A 19,695-nucleotide genomic window follows, 5' to 3' on the forward strand; every position below is an offset into this window, starting at 1 on the left:
GGGGACCCCCTCGGGGCCGCCCTGCCCGCAGTTCCCGGCCAGGGGTCCAGCCCCTGCCCGCCGCCGTGTCTGCCCCCCGGCCCCCCCGCTCCCCCCCCGCCCTCAGCAGCGGGCAACGGGCTTCCCGTGGCAGGGCTTGGATCTTTTCCCACAGAGGTGTAAATCCCTTTTTTTTAAAACCCCGAATTCGGGGTCACCAAGGACACTTCGTGTCCTCCGGGGACAGTCTCCACCTCTCGTTTCCAAAGGCTGCAGGCCACAGGTTGAAAAGCACTGCTGCAGGGGCAAGGGAGTCATGAAGAAAATCCCAGGCAGGAGACTGATGAATAGTTCCTCTGCCCAAATTACAGTCAATGGGCTCAGGTTCCTCACAGCCTGGTTCTGCTCCGCTGTGGAAAAAATGTATGTATTTCCTATCACTGATACTCCCAGAAGGGGAAAATGCCCTTTATGAAATTCAATGCCTGGCTTTTGCTGCCCTTTCTGATCATAGTAAAACGCCCAGGGCTATGCCTTTACACTACCCTGCAATGATGTTGCCTGTCCTGACCCAGCTATTTTGTGTCCTGCAACTGTGTCTACGCTGAGTCCTCCCCGTTTAATTTTGAACTATATAGTCTTATATGTCTTCCTCAGTCAACCTGAAATTAAGCCCTCAGCAAACATTGTTCCTCAGCCATAACAATGTCCTTTGCTGGGCAGATTGTTTTATCTCCTCTAATACCCCACTTAGCTATCTGTGCGTGGTAATAGTTCAGCAGGTTATGCAATTCCAAGAGGGGTTAATGGATCCATCATGATAAGTTATCTGTGCAGGGTTCTTGAAATCAATAGGTGTGCTCTAGTTTGCATTTGGGGAAAGGGTTAGTAGCTGTTAAGGCTGGGGACCTACCTAGAAAACAGACTACCAATAGACGCTTTTAGCATTTCAGGTTATGGAGGATCTCCAGTGGAGATGGAAAAATTGCCACTTTTACTGGTAGGAATGTGCCGAGCAGCTAGTGACTAAGTGCAAGTCTACTTGATCCCTGCCCAAAAATTGCTAGATAGCAAGGACATCCTACAGGACAAAGGTGGCATGTTGTGGTGTAAAATGCTCCTTGGGAGGTGGGCTGAGGGTGGCCAAAGTGTTTCTAACAGCCTGTGCTTCACCTGGACAGCACAATGGAAAGGACTATCTGTAAGGTGACTGGGTTCTCGTCTAAGGGGGGAAACTGGGGCAAACTGGAGCCAGGCTGTAGTTCCTGTGGGCAGCCTGGACCTGCTAGACCCTGTCCCCATGTTACTGTAAGCTGTGGGTACCTGCAGGGGCAGGTATTTACAGGTAAGGTGGAGGAAGGGAACCCACTGACCTCCTCCAAGCCTCCCTCTTGTTCCCATGTAACTGGCTACCATTTTCTTGCTACAGGAGAAGCTCTCCCTCCATGCCAACCGTGCCTAAGCACACTCTGTGTGTTTGTAGGAGGACAAGTCGATGCCAGCGCGTGGAACAGACTGCCACATCTCTGAGCTACAGTCCTTGTTCTGAAGTTATTTCCAACAGAGGAGCAAAAGCATGGAGAGAGATGGAAATGGGGTGAGTACAGAAGAGTCTGATGTGGGCATTGAGACACCTTCCCATTTCCAGCCCAGTATTAGTATCCCATGAAGAGGCCCTGCTGCCCAAAGGTGGATTCCTACCCCTGAGCTCTCATGCTCCGAGTCCACCCCAGAACCCGCTTTTCCATAATCTCTCCCAAATCCAGCAGCTTGTGGGGGAGGCACAGCTCACTCGTTTGCTTCAGGCTCAGAGCACATCCAGCTCGCTCATGTGCTCTGGCATCGGGGCAACGCGTGCCCTGAGCTGCACGTGATCCCGGGCTGAGCAAAGCACGACTGTGTCTGCGGTGCCCGTCCTGGGCAATGAGCGAGTTCAAGGAGCCTCTCTGGCAGCCGTTTTCTGGCCTGTTACGTGATAGCCCTCCTCAACAGCAACTGGGGAAGGGGGATTGACGGGCTCGCCCTAATTCACAGAAGAGGGAGCTTGGGCAGGAGAACAACTCCTGCTTCTAGGAACAGTCGGGCCAGGTGGTCTGTCACCCCCAGTGGGGCACTCCTGGCACCTCAGCCCTGCTACAGGCAGGAGCCCCCAGCACTCGGCAGGGTCGGGGGCGACAGAGCTGTGGGGTAACGGGCAAAAGTCACCTCTTTTCTACATCCGTTGCTAGATCAGTCCTTATAAAATGCAGCTAATGTGCCTGTCAGAGAAACTGGAGAGAGGCAGAGGGTTTTACAAGTCCTTCCCCCCAGCCCCACGCTTTAACCCACAGCAAATACCGCGAGCACTTTTTACACATGCGACTCCTAAATTCCCATAGCAGCTCTGGCTCCCTACCCAACTGTTTTAATGCCTTTGCAGATTTTATATTAAACCCTAGAAAACAGATAGGAAAATGTACTTTTTCCATTTACAGCTGAGTTGCTAGCTCAAAATAGCCTTATTTCGTAGAACCTAGAAATACTAGCAGGTTTTGAGCTGACTGTGTGTACCCTTTAAAGAACAAAGGAAGCCAAATAATGCAGCCCAGAGGCTGTTGCATATAATTCTTGTTAGTAACAATTTCTGCTAGTTGTTCAGGAGAGTACATTTGGTTTTGGAGCTTAAATGACTTAACCAGACTTTTTACGAAGACGCAGTATCTAGCAGCTCCAACGGCAGAACAATGCAAGTTTCTAGAGGCAGAGCTTTGGCTGCTGGTTGTTGTTGATCAGCAACTATTCAGGAGCTTTTATAAAATGCAGATGTGATCTCAGTTCTTTCTCTAGGAAACAAAAACAATGAGGTTTCAGCCTGGCCTTACTAGCAAGTAATGAGAATTACCATCCTATCGACGCAAGTTTACCGTCTCTAGTGAAGCCTGTCACGCACACAAAAACACCTTCAAAAGCAGCTAAGGTAGGTTCACGATTCTTGGATCGATGGCACAGAGATTTATTGCTACGTTAGTCATCTTAGACAAGTAAAGAGTAGGGATTTGAAAAACAGCATCTTATACTTAAATGTGGGGTCTGTCCGTGTCTGTCCACCCCCCCAAACAAAGTAGCTTAAGAAATATAAAGAAAAGTCAGATAAAAGTTGTTACAGGAGAAGTAGATCAGGCATCTGAGGTTTCTTACTGTTAAAAAAATACCGAAATCTCAGGTAAAGAAAGTACTTAACGGCCTCTTTACCTGAACAAAACTTGTCAGGAATCTTTTAAAGAGGTCACCCTTCTACTCATTTTATCTCAAATTGCTGAGTATCCTGGTAACAGGAGAAAATGTGTGAGGCCTTTAAATATAGCCTCCCCAGTTCTTGGAGGATAAAAGATGGAAATGAGAAGTTGTTGTCAATTGGGAAGGACTGGCCTCATCATCTTCCAGGTTTCAAGTTTTCTCTGAGATTTGCGAGTTGCCCCCTTTTTTTTTTTTCCCCCACAAGCAGTTGTTTTAGACAAGGGAAGATGTTAAAAATAGTATTCTCTTAGATCTTGTAAATCTGGGTGTGTTTACACATTGTAGATTAGATTAGTGAGATTCTAGAGGTGGGTGACCTGTAGTGCCTGAAAATTAGCTTTTCTAAAAAGGAAAATAGGAAGTGCTTTTATAATACATGTATTTCTCTATTAGATAAAAAGTGCATGTTACCACACAGTTTCTACTTTCTGTATGAGCCGTCCTCTACTCTATGTGTAATTATCTGCTAGAATGCATACCCTGCATGTGTTTTTAGTTAAAATTTCTTAAAACACGGTCTTAAAGTCTGCATATTTTCAGCCTAGTCCTTTAATAACTCACATAAACTAGCATGTGTCCGTTGTGCATGTGGAATATCTATTTATAATGCATATTTTCAACGATTTAGCTTAGAGATTTTGGTAGCATGTGTCATGATTGATACTTCTTTTCCTTTTTTACCATTAAACGTGATAAACTAATTCTAGTTTTACTTTTTAAGTCTAAGAAATAAGGTCTGTGTAGTGTTTTGCAGGGGGACTATAAATGAAGTGAGGTGTTTTATTTTCTTGTTATTTTTTTCAATGTGGAAACAAATGATATAAACTGAACTGGAGAACTCTTCTTCTCTGGAAGAAATGTTGCAGCATCTTCTTACTCTTTATTCTCAGATTCCAATTATCATGACTTATGTCATGGCATAGTCATCAAGAACACTCAATGAGATGAGTGGTACCTTATACCACCTGTGTGATCCCCTCCCTTAGTGGCCAAGGGGTCTCTTGCATGGAAGCATTTGTGGTCTTTTCCCTTTGATCGTGTTTGTTGCACAATGAGGCTGATCACAGCCGGGATAACAGTCTGGGCTTTGTTGGGAAGTGCGATATAATGGGCCTTCTTAGTTTCTGTGCAAACACTTTTTTCCCCTAGCTCATGCTGGTGCATGTAAACTACTTTGCAAACAATTAAACACTTAAGTGACATGCTCTTGTTTATTTAAACAATTTTTATGCCTGCTGAGGACTTGTTCTTGGTAGGTCCTTCTTTGAAGGCCCGAAGTTTGCTTTCAACTTGTGTCTGACTTACAGCTTGGTGGTAATGGGTGTATAACATACGTGCACTTTCAATGAAGCTCTTCACTGCAAGACCCAAAAAGCAGTACCTGACCTCCAAAGACCTCATCTTGGCCCTCTTTTCCAGCACTGGTACATCACTTCTGTTGGATCCTTAGGGAGAGCATGAGGACAGGGAGAAAATGTGCCTACCTCTTGTGCCTGTGGAGAAAATTAGGAAAATACTTGGCAGCTGTGTCACTTATCCCTTCTGCTTCGTATAAGCGTGTTGTGGCTATGGCTGTGATAAAAGGAAAATTCCTAGGTGCTATTCCATTGGTTCTAGTAACAGTGGGAAAGTCAAGCCACCGCTGGGCTTTGGTTGCTTCTAGGGTGGAGGAGGAATGCCAGCAGCTGCTCCAGATTATCCTCCCACTGCTTCCAGCCGCTGCAGATCCAGGCTCTGCACCGTGGCAAGGCACGGGGGGCTTACCCACAGGCTGTCCTGGCTATGGCTGTCCCGGTCTGTCCCTGTCCCCATGCCACCTGGGAGGCAGGCATGGTGCCCAGGGCTGCGGTGTCATCACCTGGAAGCCAGGCTTGCTCCAGGAGCCGCGGGGTGCCAGCGCCGGGGCGGGATGGCTGTGCAAATAGCGAGTGCTGGCTCAGCACTTCAGCCCCCCTCCTGTTTGGATTGTAGTAGCCAAATGCGTCTGCGGTGGATGCCGTACCAGCCACATGGGAGAGCTTGCCCAGGAGGAGGAGAGGAAGCGAAATCTCACAACGACGAGAGCCAAAATTGGCCGGGCTGTTTATGCACCACCACCGCATCTCCTACGGCACAACAGGAGGGTGGCTGGCACCAGCAATATGGCCCACACTTTAGACTGTACCTTTTTTCCCTTCGGGGTCCATTTCAGGTGCTCTATTACAGAATCACAGAATCATCGTGGTTGGAAGGGACCTCTGAGATCATCGAGTCCAACCACAAAAAAAAACCCGCAACAAAACAAACCAACAACACACACAACACCCCACCACGTCACACCCACCCACAAACCAATCATCTTGGGCACTAGAGCATGCCCTGAAGAGCCATGTCTACATGTTTCTTAAATACCTTCAGGGTATTAGCTTCCAGGGAGCGCTGCTGATGGGCTGAAAAGCCCTCTGGAGGACCTGGAGCTCCTTTGGAGGACCAGGGGCTATCAGGAGAGGGAAAAGAGATGCTCTGTTTGAAAAGGTAATCCTAATCCTCCAGAAAGGTAACCCTGTAGTCCTTTACCAGAGTCATTTCACAGGCACTGTCTCATGAGCCTGCTGTCTTTTCGGCACTGTCCTCACACTGGAGTTCAGTGTTAGCAGGGCTTGAAACAAACCAAGCCACAAGCTGGCTTATTTTTTTCCCCCCCGGGGATCTGTTTACAGATGTTATCACTTTCTTCTAGCAACAGTATCTCAATTTCTGCTCCAGACTGTCTCTGCTATGGCACACGGACAACGCTGGAGCTGGTGAGCACTGTCTCTCAGGTCCCCGGGCAAAGGTCAGTAGCTGCATGGTGGCCTCTGGATTCCTCAGATACCGACCCTTGTCATGTGGGGAGGCATTAACCTTTGGCCCTGAGTAAGTGTCCTCATACCTCACCTCATTTCGTCTGGCCTGCTATTTGATCCTGGCCAATACGAAGCCCTTTCCTTTGGCATCCTGCAAATCTCAGCCCCGACTTGGTGGTTTTCGGTATGCCATCCACCTGATGCCGGTGGAAAATACCTTCTGCATTGCTCCTGGCTCTGAGTCAGTGGTGGCAGAAGGGACAGCCCGAGAAGAGATGGCCATGTGTCCACAGCCACTGTGGCTTACAGAGGCCGGGGGACTGGAGGAACCGTGATTGCTCCCTCCATGTCAGCTCTCTTCCTCACACAAAAGAAGGAGAGCCACCGTGGGAAGATGTTGATGCTGCCCATGTCCTATGACTAAAGTGTTTTATGGAGTTTGAGGGTTGGAGGTGTTTTTCCCCTCTGATTCATTGGTAGTGACTCACTGAGAGGGCCATGCCCGCACGCGAGTCCCTTACTTCAAATCAGGCTCGTGGGACAGAGTAAGGAGCGTCACCAGATCCCAGCACCTTCCAAAAACGTGAGATTTCTCTTGTCTCCTTTTAATATAGAGCTTGGCCAAGCTCACCTTACCTCAGTACACCACTACTCTTCCAGTCCTCTCCCATGTTTGCCTGACAGGTAACCTCACACAGCTCCCGTGGGTCCACCTCAGGGCTGTACAGGAGGTCTTCTTGCTTCAGCTCTAATGAATGATCCTTTTACTTCTTTGTGCTGGATGAACAGCTGTTTTCCGTGTCACCTGCTTTAAGAGCCTCCCTGACACCTTGTTTCTTTCCTTGCCTCCAGCAACAAGCAGACACCTCTGACTAATTGCAGCAGAGCAGCGCTGGCACCTTCTTGCTGTCAGGACAGCCTGCAAAACACGCAACATTCTTCTGCAGCACACCACCTGGCAAATGTTCTTGAGATAAGACAGCAGGGTACAGGCACTTGCAGTTTCTTTCTCTTGTCTTTTACTGTTGAAAAGGGTGACAGCAGCACAGGCTGGGAGATGAGGGTCCCAAAGTGGCCAGTCCCCATTGATTGCAAGCTTCCAGCCCCTAATGGGGAGACTCCTCCTTTGAAGTACCTCTCACTTGGGCCAGAGCCAGCATCAGGAGGAGGAAGCTATTAGCTTGTAAAGAGAGCCCTGCAGGTCAAGTCTGACGACCTGCTGGTTTCTTTGCTTGCAGGTATTTCCTGTGAATGCTTTAAAAAGAGATGCAATTGTGGGTTTTGCTGGTGCCAGCTGCTAGTGGGCAACGCTCTCTGTGAGCAGAACAGGGGATTTGGAAGAGCAGGCTTTAAAGCATCCCACTGATACGCTGTAGTCTACCTGCATGCTTTTTAAAGTGTGCCAGAGTGCTTTAAAAGGCCAGATAAGCTCAGCTTTGCTGGTTTTCCTGGAGCTGGTGTGCCAGAGGTGCTCTGCCCGAGGAGGAGGGCAGTGCTGGGGGGGCCAGAGTGGTGCTGCCAAAGAAAGTGAGGTCCCACACGAGTATATGTGTGTTCTGATCAGAGGTTTTGTCGGGGCTGGGGGGACTTACAGCTGCATTTGACTCTTCATTGCACATTTAGTACCAAGGTGTTACATGTTGACTACAAGGTGGTTTTTCCCTCTCAATACCCTCTCAATTTGTAACGGGCATTGGTTTTGTCTGCTCTGCAATGGAGGGAAAAAAAATTCCTTTTTCATCGTCTGCTTTTCTTTTCCCACATTGCCTCTGAATTTTTGGTGTTCACATGAACATTGGCGGATTGGGAAACCTCCTGATGTATTGTGAAACACATTTATTGTACTCTGCCAAGCTCTACCAGCCTATCTCTTGTCTTCCATACCAGCTTGCCCGTTTAGACTTCATTGTCAGGTTTATTCAAGCTTATGCCCAAATAGCTCCCTTTTATGAAAGGCCTGTCCTTCTACCCCACTGCTTTTCCGTGCCTCGTGTCATCTTGTGCAATGAGGCAGCACAATGTTAAACCTCCTCATTGTGTAGCTTCTCCGCAGATCAGATGGTAGTGATCCACTTCGGAATTAGGAAATGGAGGCAGACAAACAATTTCTTCCTTTGCATAAAACTGAAAAAAACAGTTGCGGCAGAGACGGGGCTGCCTGTCATAACAAGAAAGGAGAACTTGGAGCAATTTCTTTTTCTGAGATGATTTATTAAATCTTGTGTAATTAGTTTAGTAAAGAGAAATAGGTGGGAAAAAGGGACAAAATGTTCTCTTCTGGCTTCCATAGGTTACTTGGTATCTCTTGTAGCCATAAGGGATTAGTGGTGGCCCTAGGGTAGGACTGTACCATAAAACTTTTATTAAATGTTTTAAAACCAATTAAAGAGAAATTGCCATTTGAGATTTTTAAAATTTTGCAAAGTAATTTTTTTTCCATTGTTGTCAAAGCACCTTTGAAGTGGTAGATCCCGACATTTTCAATAATTTAAAAAAAAAATAACTACATATGCTCTGCTGATGCTTCTATTGTCACAGCACTTCAGCTTGTTATGTACAGTACTGTTATGGGCAGGCAACAAATGAAATGCTCCAAAGTGAAAAATCATTTTTCCTAGCTTCCTTCATTTATAGTGGTATTTTAAATCTTCCTCGTAACCTCAGTAAGTGACGTTTTAGACAAGAGGGATTGATTTCTCTTGCTAATTTGATGATTTCTCTTTCAGATATTTCTTACTGAAAACTATCGAGTCTCCAGACTGAGAAATGAGAAAACAATTCTGTGAGTGTAATAATAATTACTAGATAGTCTATATGTCTGAATTTCATGAAAATTTGCTTTCATGATAAGCCAAGCTGCCGTTTCAGCTATATTGTTCTGCTTATTGTAGACATGGGTGTAAATTTCCTTTTTTCTCCATGGAGAGCATTCAGCCTGGATTTCCAAGGAACAAGCAACCCTGTGAAAGGAAAAGACTCTGCAGGTCTTGGTGTTTAGGGTGAAAGGAGACAAGTGGACGTTGACACAGTCACGGTTGGTTTTTCTAGGTAACAATATACTTGCAGCAATATGAGAAATATGCAGAGGAACTACAGAAAATCATTGATGCTGGGCATAGGATTTGCCTTGAGTTTCTTGCATCATGAGCCAACAGACAGTCTGGGAATAAAAGGTTGGAGGCTTCCAGACCCCTGTGCTCTCCTTATCTTCTTCACAAGGTGCAAACCTATCCCTTGGGATACACGCTTGGAAATAAAATAAGCACCCCTGAAGTTACGGTGTCTGCTGAGTGTGGAATAAGATAAGGTAAAGAACAGCTTTTTAGACTAGATAACTTTGTTGTGACAGTTTCCTTCACGTTTTGATTTTGAAACAGAAATTGCTTTTGTTGGGATCAATCAAAATGAAAAGTGTGCACACTCTTTTAACTGTCTCCTCTCTTACCAGGAAACAGCTGATTTCATCCTCTCTTTATTCCCTGCTTGTGTTTATTCCCTGCCAGATCCACACATGTCTCTTAACAACTGAAAAGGGGTTTAGAAATAACTGTAATTAGAACTCCTTGCCCTTTAGAAAGGAGCCTGTTGGGGCACCTCTCGGGCTGCTGTAGCATCCTCCGAAGGGCAAAGGCATCTCTCCTTGATACTTACAGTCCCTTGGACGTGGTCTGCCTCTGTCTCTACAAAGGCCAGGGCAGCAATATCTTGCCCCTCCTGCCCGGCCCATTTACAGGATGCTCTCCATCCTCAGCTTTGCACATTGCAGAAGGGGGACGTGTCCCTGCTACGTGCCTGGGGACCTCTGGCACACGTACAGGGCTGATGTGTGCCACGGGGTGGCCAGCCAGGCTGGGGCTGAGGGGATCTTGGCCTGCCGTCACCGCCTGGACGCACGGCTCGTTGTTTGCCCACAGCTGGGACCCAGCAGCCCTGGGGTTTTTTTGGGGGGGCTCTGTTTTGTATAAATCCTCGTCGCTGTAGCACTTCATCTGATGTGACTAACAGTCATGGTTTTTCTCCGCTCTTTCCCCTGAGGAAGGCGGGGGGAGACTGGTGTGGGCAGCGCAGTCTTTCTGCTTCGCTCTGGTTATTTTAGAAACAAACTTAAAAACATATGTTCATTTCAGTTCGTTTATGTGACAGAGACAAGGTTGAAAAGATAGGTCTGGAAAGTGGAGCTGAAACCTCCCTCAGAGCTGGGCTGTGTTCAGGGATCCTGTTACACGGAGTTTATTGCAGGCTGGTATTTAAATTGACTGGAGTCTGCCCCATCATTGTATTTTTAAGGTCCTTTTCTTTTAGAAATCTCTGCGTTTTATCTCCTCCTTTGCTCACTTTCTTCATTCGCTGTTCCCTTCAGGACAATTTCATTTTTGGAAATACCTTCTGTTCTGCAGAAGTCATCATATATACCATAGCAACAAATTTGTACCAGTATTGATAGTCCCAATTTTCTCCTTACCTTATCTCGATCCTTGTTGTGTTGCATGCTGTGCCCTTGCTCCACAATTCCTACCTAAATTTCCACTACTGCTGAGGCAGCCTATACCCCTGAAATACATACATGTTAATAAGGCAACAACTGGGGTCGGCAGGAAATGGTGGTGGGGGATTTTCTCATGAAAAATTCAGGATTGGCACGTCTGGTTTTCATTCTTCATCAAAGCAAAAGGAGAGTTTTATAAATGATGGTGGGAAGAAACCCAAGGAGGGGAGATTTCAGGAGATATAGCCCTGTCTGGTGGGGAGGAAGGTGAAGAGGCAACTGGCTTCAAATCACAGCTGGGGTAGACCTGAATATAGACCTGAAGCCCCCACCTCTGTGAACTTGCTGGATGGGGCTGCTCCCATCTTGACCAATGTTTAAAGACCCAGAAAGTGAGAAGAAACATGAGAAAACAAATGGTGATTAACTTAATCAGTAGAGGAGAGCACCTGGGTGTGATGTAGGAGACAGAAATTCAAGTCTTTGCTGAAATTTGTTACAACAATGAATTAAACTTTCTCCTTCATCTTCTCCCCCGTAATCCCTGTGGCTGCTGGGGCTCATCCTGCTTCTCACCAGCCAGACCTTCCCTGGGGATGGGAACTTGCGGCAACTCAAATGCTTCTCCTGGGAAAAAGTTGCCATAAAGTGCTTCCCATCACTTCTAGGAATGCAAAGGGGGTTGGATGAAGACAGCTGTTGTTTGGTTATACCTCTATACAACATCTTATGGTCTTTTGTGCAAATATAATTAGAAACTTGAATTTAAAATATATATATATACACATATAAGTAAATTAGGGTTTTCCTGAGAGGTTTTGGTAAACTTCTGCACTTTTTTACAGTGATGATTTTATAGAAATGTGATTAGTGGGGTCAGGGAAACTTTAAGCTGGCTGTGTTTGTGGAAAAAGCTGAGATTTTTGAGAGGAGCACATGGTTTTGGGCACTCTTCTTTCACTCTGCCTCTTAGTGATACCGGCGGGGATTTGGTTGTTAATTTTAATGGGAACAGGATCCAGTGTATAAATCCCAATCAGCCCTCCATTAACTGAAAACTGGAAAACATCTACTCAACCACTTCTGAAACGTCTGGATGTAAGTAAAAGGGATCAGAGGCCTGTTTGTTGCTCGGAGAATGTATTTGCCACAGCGGACTAATAAACTTTCCCAGATTTTATTCCTTTAAAAAGTTAATTAAATAAGAGGTCAGCCCCATTTGTAAACAAAGCTGACTGAATTTAATGTGAACGGAAAGCATCAGGGACTTTTACAGTTTTTTTCCCTGTGGCTGAGTGCCGGTACAGTTGCTTTTTAGAAAACTTAGTGCATATGATTCTTTTTTTATTAGAAAATAAACAGAAAGCACATGCCAAGCAGCAGCTTCAAAAGGTCTGTGCTGCAATATCAGCGTTAGAGCTGTGCAAGAGTCTCCTAATGAAATGGGAAAGCAGACAAGTTGTTTTCAGGCACTCCGGCTTTCTGCTGAAGCTCTGGCCAGCTTCGTGAAAGGTTTATGAACCTTCTGGGGAGTCTCCTCTCTGTTTAACGAACCCACGCTGATTTTTTGCTGCTTCTTTGAAACCAGGTGAAACTCAATACTTTGAGGATTCAAGGCAAGCAGAAAAGATGAGAAAGGAACACTTCTAAGAGGGGAAATCTTGTACAAACACCTACAAAAAACAAAGAAGTGGCTTTTTGTGTTGTGCTAGCCGGAACGCTGGGCAGGGAGCAGGGCGAGCAGTTGTCTCCCAGACTTTTGGGTCATGACAACCCACTCACTCTCCCTCTACCTTACGGCTGATGTTGGCAGGGCAGCACAGTCTCATCTGCCTGCAGTAGAGGTCTATCAGGCACCGGAGCCCCCTGCAACACAGAGGGAGGTACCAGCTCTGCCTACGGACCCGGGCTGCGTTGACTCTTTTGGCTAACCATAAGAGTTTTGCCCTGGCAGTGCCAAGTTTATTGTGGGCTAGCATCCTGCTTTTGGAGCAGGATCTGTAGCTGGGGCATCATCACTTAAGGCTAGCGTGGCCATCACTGTGTCTGCAGTGTTTCCTATCCGGCGCCCTGTGCCTCCTTTGCTTTTTATATAGCATGGCTCGTACACGATATCGTTTTACTAGAACAACGCTTCTTAGATGCTGCTGTAACTAGAGATATCCTGATCTTACAGTCACACGCTGGTTATTTCTCGTGCCAAAACAAAAAGGTAAGAAAATAGAAACTAAAAGGCTAGAGCAATCACTGGGTATGTATTCGCACTTCTTTCTCCCAAGCCTGTAAATAATCTGGCGCGTGGCAATGTTTCTGATTGGGGTTTCAGCTTCGTTTCTGCTTGGTAACTGGCTTTGGAGAGGCTTTTATGTGCTCTTTCAAGGGAGAGAGGAAAAATAGGAGTTGATTGAGGCTGTCCCGAGGCCGGTGAAGCTGCAGCGCAGGGAGGACGGGCCATAAGGATGGCTGACTCTTCACGTGTGCTTAGGCAAGGAGTGATGTTCCCAGGCGGGATGGACAGCTAGAAGAGAAGGAAAGCAGCAAAAATCCTCACAGCCACACAGCCAGGTTTTCTTTGGGCTGGACTTCAGCCCCCTGTCCCCATCACCTTTCCTTAGGCAAGGCTGTCTCTGCAAGCTTATGTAAAAAGGAACTATACCCTTTTAATTAAAGCTGTGTCTTTGATCATGTTTCCAGTAAACTAGTGCAAATGCCTCTACTCTTGTTTCAGCATGATGGTGGATTAATTATTTTTTTTAAATAATTGACTTTTGAGTTATTGTATCTTAGGTAGATCAATTAAGAGCAGGCTGAAATTAATACACCATTTTCATACCTCCTCAAAACAGTGTGTGATACGGTGTTTAAACTTGTAGAAAATCATGCCTGGACAAAGCTTGATAAACCATGGTTCCTTTCCAGAAGGTGAAGAGGAACAGATTTCCCTTGAAACAGGTCTTCTGGACCTGGTTTTGTACAGTGATCCTCAGGCCATCTCTGCTGTGTCTCACTGTACCCAGACTCCTTCCTATTACATTGGTGTGTGGTTCCTTATAGCAAGATTTTAGCTTGTCATCTCTTAAAGAACAAATGCATGCTTCTCTGCAGAAAAAAAAAAAAAAAAAAAAGCAAGGATGGGAGCACGGAAATTTCTGACATTTGAAATTTCATTTCAGTGTTCAAATATTAGAAATGTATTCTTATTAAATAGCTAAGTGACTGCCAAGGCTGAATGGAAATCACTGGAACATTAGCTTGCATGGGAGGGTGGCTTCTTGTGTGTCCTACCAGATGAGAAGGCCTCTGAATTTCACTGAATTTTCTTAGAGTTGGAAGGGACCATAGAAATCATCTAGTCCAACTCCCCTGCTGAAGCAGGATTGCCTAGAGCTAGAGCATGGTACTCAGGACTGCATCCAGGCGGGTCTTGAAAATCTCCAAAGAAGGGGACTCCACAACCTCCCTGGGCAGCTCTGTCACCCTCACTGTGAAGAAATTTTTCCTCATATTTGAGGAAAAACTCGTGATGGCCCAAAAGCTCTTCTGCAGTCCCTTGCTGAAGGGACGCAGCTTTTGTAACAGCCGCCTCTTGGCTATAAAAGAGCTCATTTCTCCGAGAAGCAAGGCCCTTTTCTTGCCCGCTGTGCCTTGGAACCGAACAGCATGGACCCTACACGATGCCGTATGACTCCCCGAGTCCCGTGACGCGCACGGACGGGTTTCCCCAGCCTTCTTCAGGCGGAGAACAAGCGGAGGGACTTTGTGTGTGGTGCTTCCCCTCTGGATTGTCCCACGGTGGCCCGTCCCACTGGACCACCCCGATGGGTGAATGAAGAGCAGCCGTTCATTAAGGCAGAACAGAGACCCGGTGCTGGCTGTAGGAAGCCCAAGCCCCGGAGCACACTGCAGTAGCCTTGTTCCCCCTCTACAAAGCTGCTCTCTGTTAAAGCGCGGCGTTGACCCGCAGCGGCGGACAAATGCCTTTCCTTAGGGTTTGCGCGCTGCCTTGTGTGAGGCTGCAGTTAAAAAGCAAACAAAGAGAAACCCGCTTGTGGTAATTTGGTGTTTAACAGTAGTGGAAGTAAGCTTAATCAGGAAAAAAAAATAAAATGATTGGGGTGGAAGGAGAGGGACGCTCAGGCACTGAAGTGGTGGCTTTACCGGGGACTCTGGAGGAGATGGATTATTTGCAAAATCTCAGCCTGATGTGGCTCTCACAGAATGCAGCCCGCTCCTAAGACACAGGTCCTTATACATTTAATAAGGTGTTAAAGCAGAATTTGGAATGTTCATACACATTCCCCTGTTCTGGATCATTTCATTGACCATCTGGTGCCTTTTTTTTTTTTTTTTTAAAGACACTTCAGCGTCCTGCATATTACTTTCTGCTTACCCTTTGGGCCCCAGTTTGGCAGAGTGCCTGGGAATGTGCTTGGTGTCCTGTCCCTTCCTAACTCAGCAAAACACTGAAGACGGTGCGTAACGATAAGCTGTCATGTTTCCACTCCCACCTCACCAGGAGAAGCCTCATCCCACCAGCTGCAGGAGCAGCCTCTGTAAGAAGGTGGGAGAGGGATGCGAGACTTCATACAAACAGCACTTTTATTCCCAGGGAGGTTTTTAACACTTGTTTTGGTGGCTGGCTTAGATTTGCATATTTGAATACTAATGTCAGCCTGGCATCAAGGTGGTGGGAGAGAGAGCCGTTCAAAGAAAAAAATAATTCCTTTCATGGGTCCAAGCAGAGTTGGTCTCTGACACCGAGAGCTGAAAGACTTTCCAGTTGAGCCTCTGTTTCCCCTGTGTGGTGGTGCTGCAGTTACAAATATAGCTGGGGCTTGCGGTGTGAAAATTCAGTTCATTTGCTTAGTGGGAGGAAAAGCAAAAACTCTAACCTTTCTGAATTGACAGAGTGAAAGGCCATATTTTAACTTGAAGAGGAGATAGTAGCCATGGAGAATGTCTGCTGGAAACCCAAGAAATTTCACTGAATGAACACTGAATTGCATATATTTTTAGTATGTGTGTGCCTGGATGTGATTGAGAGAGGGAGAAAGAGAGAAGGACAGATCTGATATCGACCGTACTCAGTTTAAGAGTGAATGCAGAGGAAGCCATAATTACAGACTGATTTAGGAATAAGTTTAAGTCTGGTGTCAATGGCTGTGGGTGCACGTATTTCACATGGGGAAGCAGCCCTGCTGCCACTGGTGCCGTGCTGGGCATCCTTCAGCCAGCAAAGCTGCACCACCTCCACGGGGCACAGGGGAAAGCAGCAGAGCCATTTCCACCAGCACTACTGCATCTCCCAGCCGACTTCTGCAAGGAGAGACATTCTGGTGAAAGGATTCCCGTGCTCTGAGCAGGCCTTGCTGTGCTAGCACCACACTGTTGTATAAATTAACTAACAAGCTAAACCAGCTAAACTGTTTTAAATTGTTTGTTTGAAAAGCCTTTTACAGTGGTGTGAATATCCATTGCTTTTAAACTGAATCTTTTAATTGTAGTTCTCTGCATGTCTTTTGCTTTGTCATGTTGCTGAACTTCTTATTTGATTTGTTTAGCCAAAGTATTTTGGCTAACGCTACGTTGTCCTCTGCTCCAGGAGGCCTCTTTGGCTCAGGTGCTACCACAGCTTTTCTAGGAAGCAAGCCAGGATTTTTCTGGTCATCAGAGTGCTTTTGCACTGGTGTTCTGGTTCACTGGTGTTCTTCTTATCTCTGTTTGTATTACGTTACCATCCAGGGTGTTCCTGCACTTGTTCTATGTTTTTATGGTGCCCAGAAGATGACACCTCTGTGAGCTTGTGGTCTGTGTGTGGGACAAAAAGCCTCAGCAAGAGCGGCTAGAGATTGCTATAAAGATCTCAATGTTGTATTTTGTTCTCCAAAATGAAATTCCTACTGTAGGTATTCCTACATGCTGAAGTAAGGAATCCATGTGAAAGTGTCTTCACTCCATGTGTGTTTATTATCAAAGTCCTTCAGGTTTTGTTTGTCTATTTTGATGTGTCCAGTTTCTTATCTGATGCCTTCTGGTTACCTTTCTAATTCAGGGACAAAGTCCAAAGAAACATTGGCATGTACTTACGGAGGGTGGAGTTGGCAGAGAAATGGGTTAGCCCTACCCCCTTTTTGATTGGAAAGTTGTCCTTGTAAAATAGCCTCAGCTGAGATCTGAAAGAGAAAGGGCTCCTGCATCTCCTGCAACTTCTATTGTCACAGTCCCCGGAAGGAATATATCTTATCTTTATTCAGAGGGGGCAGACTGCTCGTGCTGTGGAGCTGTGGTAGCTGTGGTACCACAGGTGATGGGGCTGGGGGTGTGTTCAGAAAGAGAATCAACTGCAGGCAAATGTCTCTTGGAGCTGCTTTCATGACCTGTCCTCAAGGACGTCCAAGGTTCGAGGTCCCACATCATCCCCAGGTATTCCACTCCACTGTTTCATCATCCCTACTGCTGGAAAACAGGCCCTCACACTTCACCCAGGTCTCCCTTCCTGTGTTTTAAAGACTATTACTTCTTGCCGTAACCCACCAAAACCCCCGTGGTGTACACTTTATGTGTGCCCTACATGCTTTGGTGTAGAGCATGTGTATTCTATGATTCTATGATTCCTGAGAGAGCACAGAAGACAAGAAAATTAACTCACATATTGGAAGGTGATTTATAAGCCTTCTGGCTTGACTGGAGGACAAAAAACTCCACTCATGGCATACCAGCATAGTTTTAAAGCACCTAAGGGTGTCCTGACTGCTAGTGTTTAATGAGTAGCAATGTTTGGATACTGTGAAAGGAATATAAGAAGACTTATTGCAAAGAGCTTGTGTTTTCTTAATATGTGCTTGTGATCTATCATCCATCAGGAGCAGGAACAGAGATAATTCTGCAACTTCTTTCAGGTTGGAGTAAGCAACCACAGGTGCATACCAGAGTCACCAGTGAAATACCTAGGCACAGCAAGACAGCAGGTGATCTTGTGGTGATGGCATATTTATAATTGAGTCCAGGTAATTTGCATGATGAGCTATTCACAATATTCCCTGTTGGTAGAGAGATTATTGCACTTATGTTAATGATGGGGGGGAAACGAAGAGGGAGGAGATTAATGGTGGTTGTTTTAACTGGAGACCAGAAAGAAAATCCTCTCTGGGGTCATTTCTTCTATTCTCCTGACACTCTGCCAGAGCAGAATTTACCTCTGCTCTGAACTGTTCCTTCTATTCCAGCTTGAAATGGCTGGAGTGATGGTAATGATGTCATTCTTGTGAGCTATGACATAAGGTGCAAAAGAGTATCCATCTCGGAAGGTGAACACAGCTCTCAAACAGGCAAGTCTCCTTGAGAACCAGGTTAATACTTTTTTGAATACCTAAACAACCCGCTTCAAGTGGCTTACAACAGCAGATTTTTCCATGTTTCATCAGGAAACTGGAGGAAAATCAGTGCTTTTGCACAGAATTCCACAGCCATTGCTTTGATTTTGGAAAATTCATTTTTTAAAAAAATAAATATATATATAATTCTAGTGAGCTGAATAAAGCTGAATTGGCAAATCACAGATACCCAGAAGGAACAGTGTCCTGTTTATAAGGAAAGAGTGCGGTTACTGTGGTCAGACAGCCGGGCCACAGGCCAGGTCATGCCTCCTAAATATATTTTATCTAACCTCATGTCACAGGCAGGATGTGGGGAATGTAAGATTTTCTCTTCTGAAAGGTAAAGGTCATTCACAGAGAGCATAGACTGGCTTCACTCCCTTGACAGCTGCTTTGCCTTACACCAGCTGAACCTCTGCTTCTTAATTAAGGTATCAGAGGAAATTTCCAGGCCAGCTGGGATCAGGATTGGTGCAGATCCACCTCAGTGGCTTTCCCTGGGCTGCCGAGAAGGTGAAGGCAGGCTGCGACCAGGCTTGAATGTACCCATTCTTCTCAGCCAACTGCTAATGCTTGAGGTACGTCTCTGCTGGGCAAACACGGGGTATGACTGTAGCACATAAATCATGTGTGCAGCTAATAGGGTCTGGAAACCACGAGGCTGTAGGTAGAGCCCCTGGAGAGTCTTTGCAGCTACTGCTTGCCCTCGTATGCCAGCGCTGCTCTGCCTTGGCTGCTGGTGTTGTGGAGGGTGGCTGGAAGAAGCTGTCAGGGCTACAGAAGTGCCTGTGCTTAGTTGGCTGGAGCTAAGGGGACGTCTAGTGGTGGTATTTGAAGATCCAGATTTCTGTGTCACTAAAGGCTTTGAGTTTTTTGCCTTGTTGCTGCAGCTTCCTCGAAAGTGATTTCATGAAAGGTCGGGGCAGCAGTGAGATTAAAGGTGTCTTGTGTCACGTTTCCCTCGTGAAAGAAACTCCTAACTTTTATTACTGGAGGTTCAGCTCTTACCCTCCGTGTGAGAATCCCTGTGGGACTTCAAAAATGGGTGTAACTGGTGCAAAACTGATTGCTCTCTTCCTAACTTGTCCTGATGGGTTTGATAAGGCCTTTGTTTCTGCACGTGGAGACCCCGGGCCATAACTGAAAGTAATTGAAACTTTGTAATTTGAAATTTGTGTGCGAATACATAAAATATGTAAGATGTTCATGACTTAAGTGTTGCAGTGAGACCCCACTGTATGATACTGACATGCAGAAATTGGTTGCTGATTTCTCAATACGGTGCATTGTTTTTCTCAGTCATATATCACCTCTCCTCGGACAATGGCTGGGGCCTTAGCATGGGGTAAAACTAAAAGAGACAAGGCTGTATACATCTTAAAGGCATGCTTATACAGTGCTACGGCTAAAGCAAATGTGCGTAACTACAGGTAGCAATGCAAGACAACACAGTGAATAAATACTGAAGGGAGATTAAAAGAAAATTGCTAATACCATCCTATTTCCTTCTAGGATTTACAAAGTTTTTCCTTGGTAAATATTATGCAGTTTTTCATAGGTTTACTCTGAGGGAATGTGCTTGTGGAAATACAACTCTCTGGCAAAATGATCTTTGGGGCTGTGCCAGTAACAAGTAGAGAAACTCGGGTGCAGCTCTGAAAGGGATGGTCCTCCCTGATGAGGATCATTGAAACAGGCAAGCGTGGTAATGTATTGCTGAACTGCCTCCTCTCTCTCCCCCATCTAAGAAATG

The 19,695-nt window shown here is 46.0% G+C and overlaps 1 long non-coding RNA gene across 1 annotated transcript in view; it reads left to right on the plus strand.

The window, feature by feature from the left end:
- The first annotated feature begins 1,432 nt into the window (after positions 1–1,432).
- The window catches only part of LOC106885342, a 101,074-nt gene continuing 82,811 nt past the window's right edge, over positions 1,433–19,695 (plus strand). The window contains exons 1-3 of the long non-coding RNA XR_001411428.1: positions 1,433–1,576; positions 2,806–2,935; positions 8,807–8,862. This is a non-coding gene — a long non-coding RNA (uncharacterized LOC106885342). The remainder of the gene's footprint in view (positions 1,577–2,805; positions 2,936–8,806; positions 8,863–19,695) is intronic.

This window comes from Calidris pugnax, unplaced genomic scaffold (genome assembly GCF_001431845.1).
Source record: "Calidris pugnax isolate Ruff unplaced genomic scaffold, ASM143184v1 scaffold1, whole genome shotgun sequence".
NCBI classification, from domain to species: domain Eukaryota; kingdom Metazoa; phylum Chordata; class Aves; order Charadriiformes; family Scolopacidae; genus Calidris; species Calidris pugnax.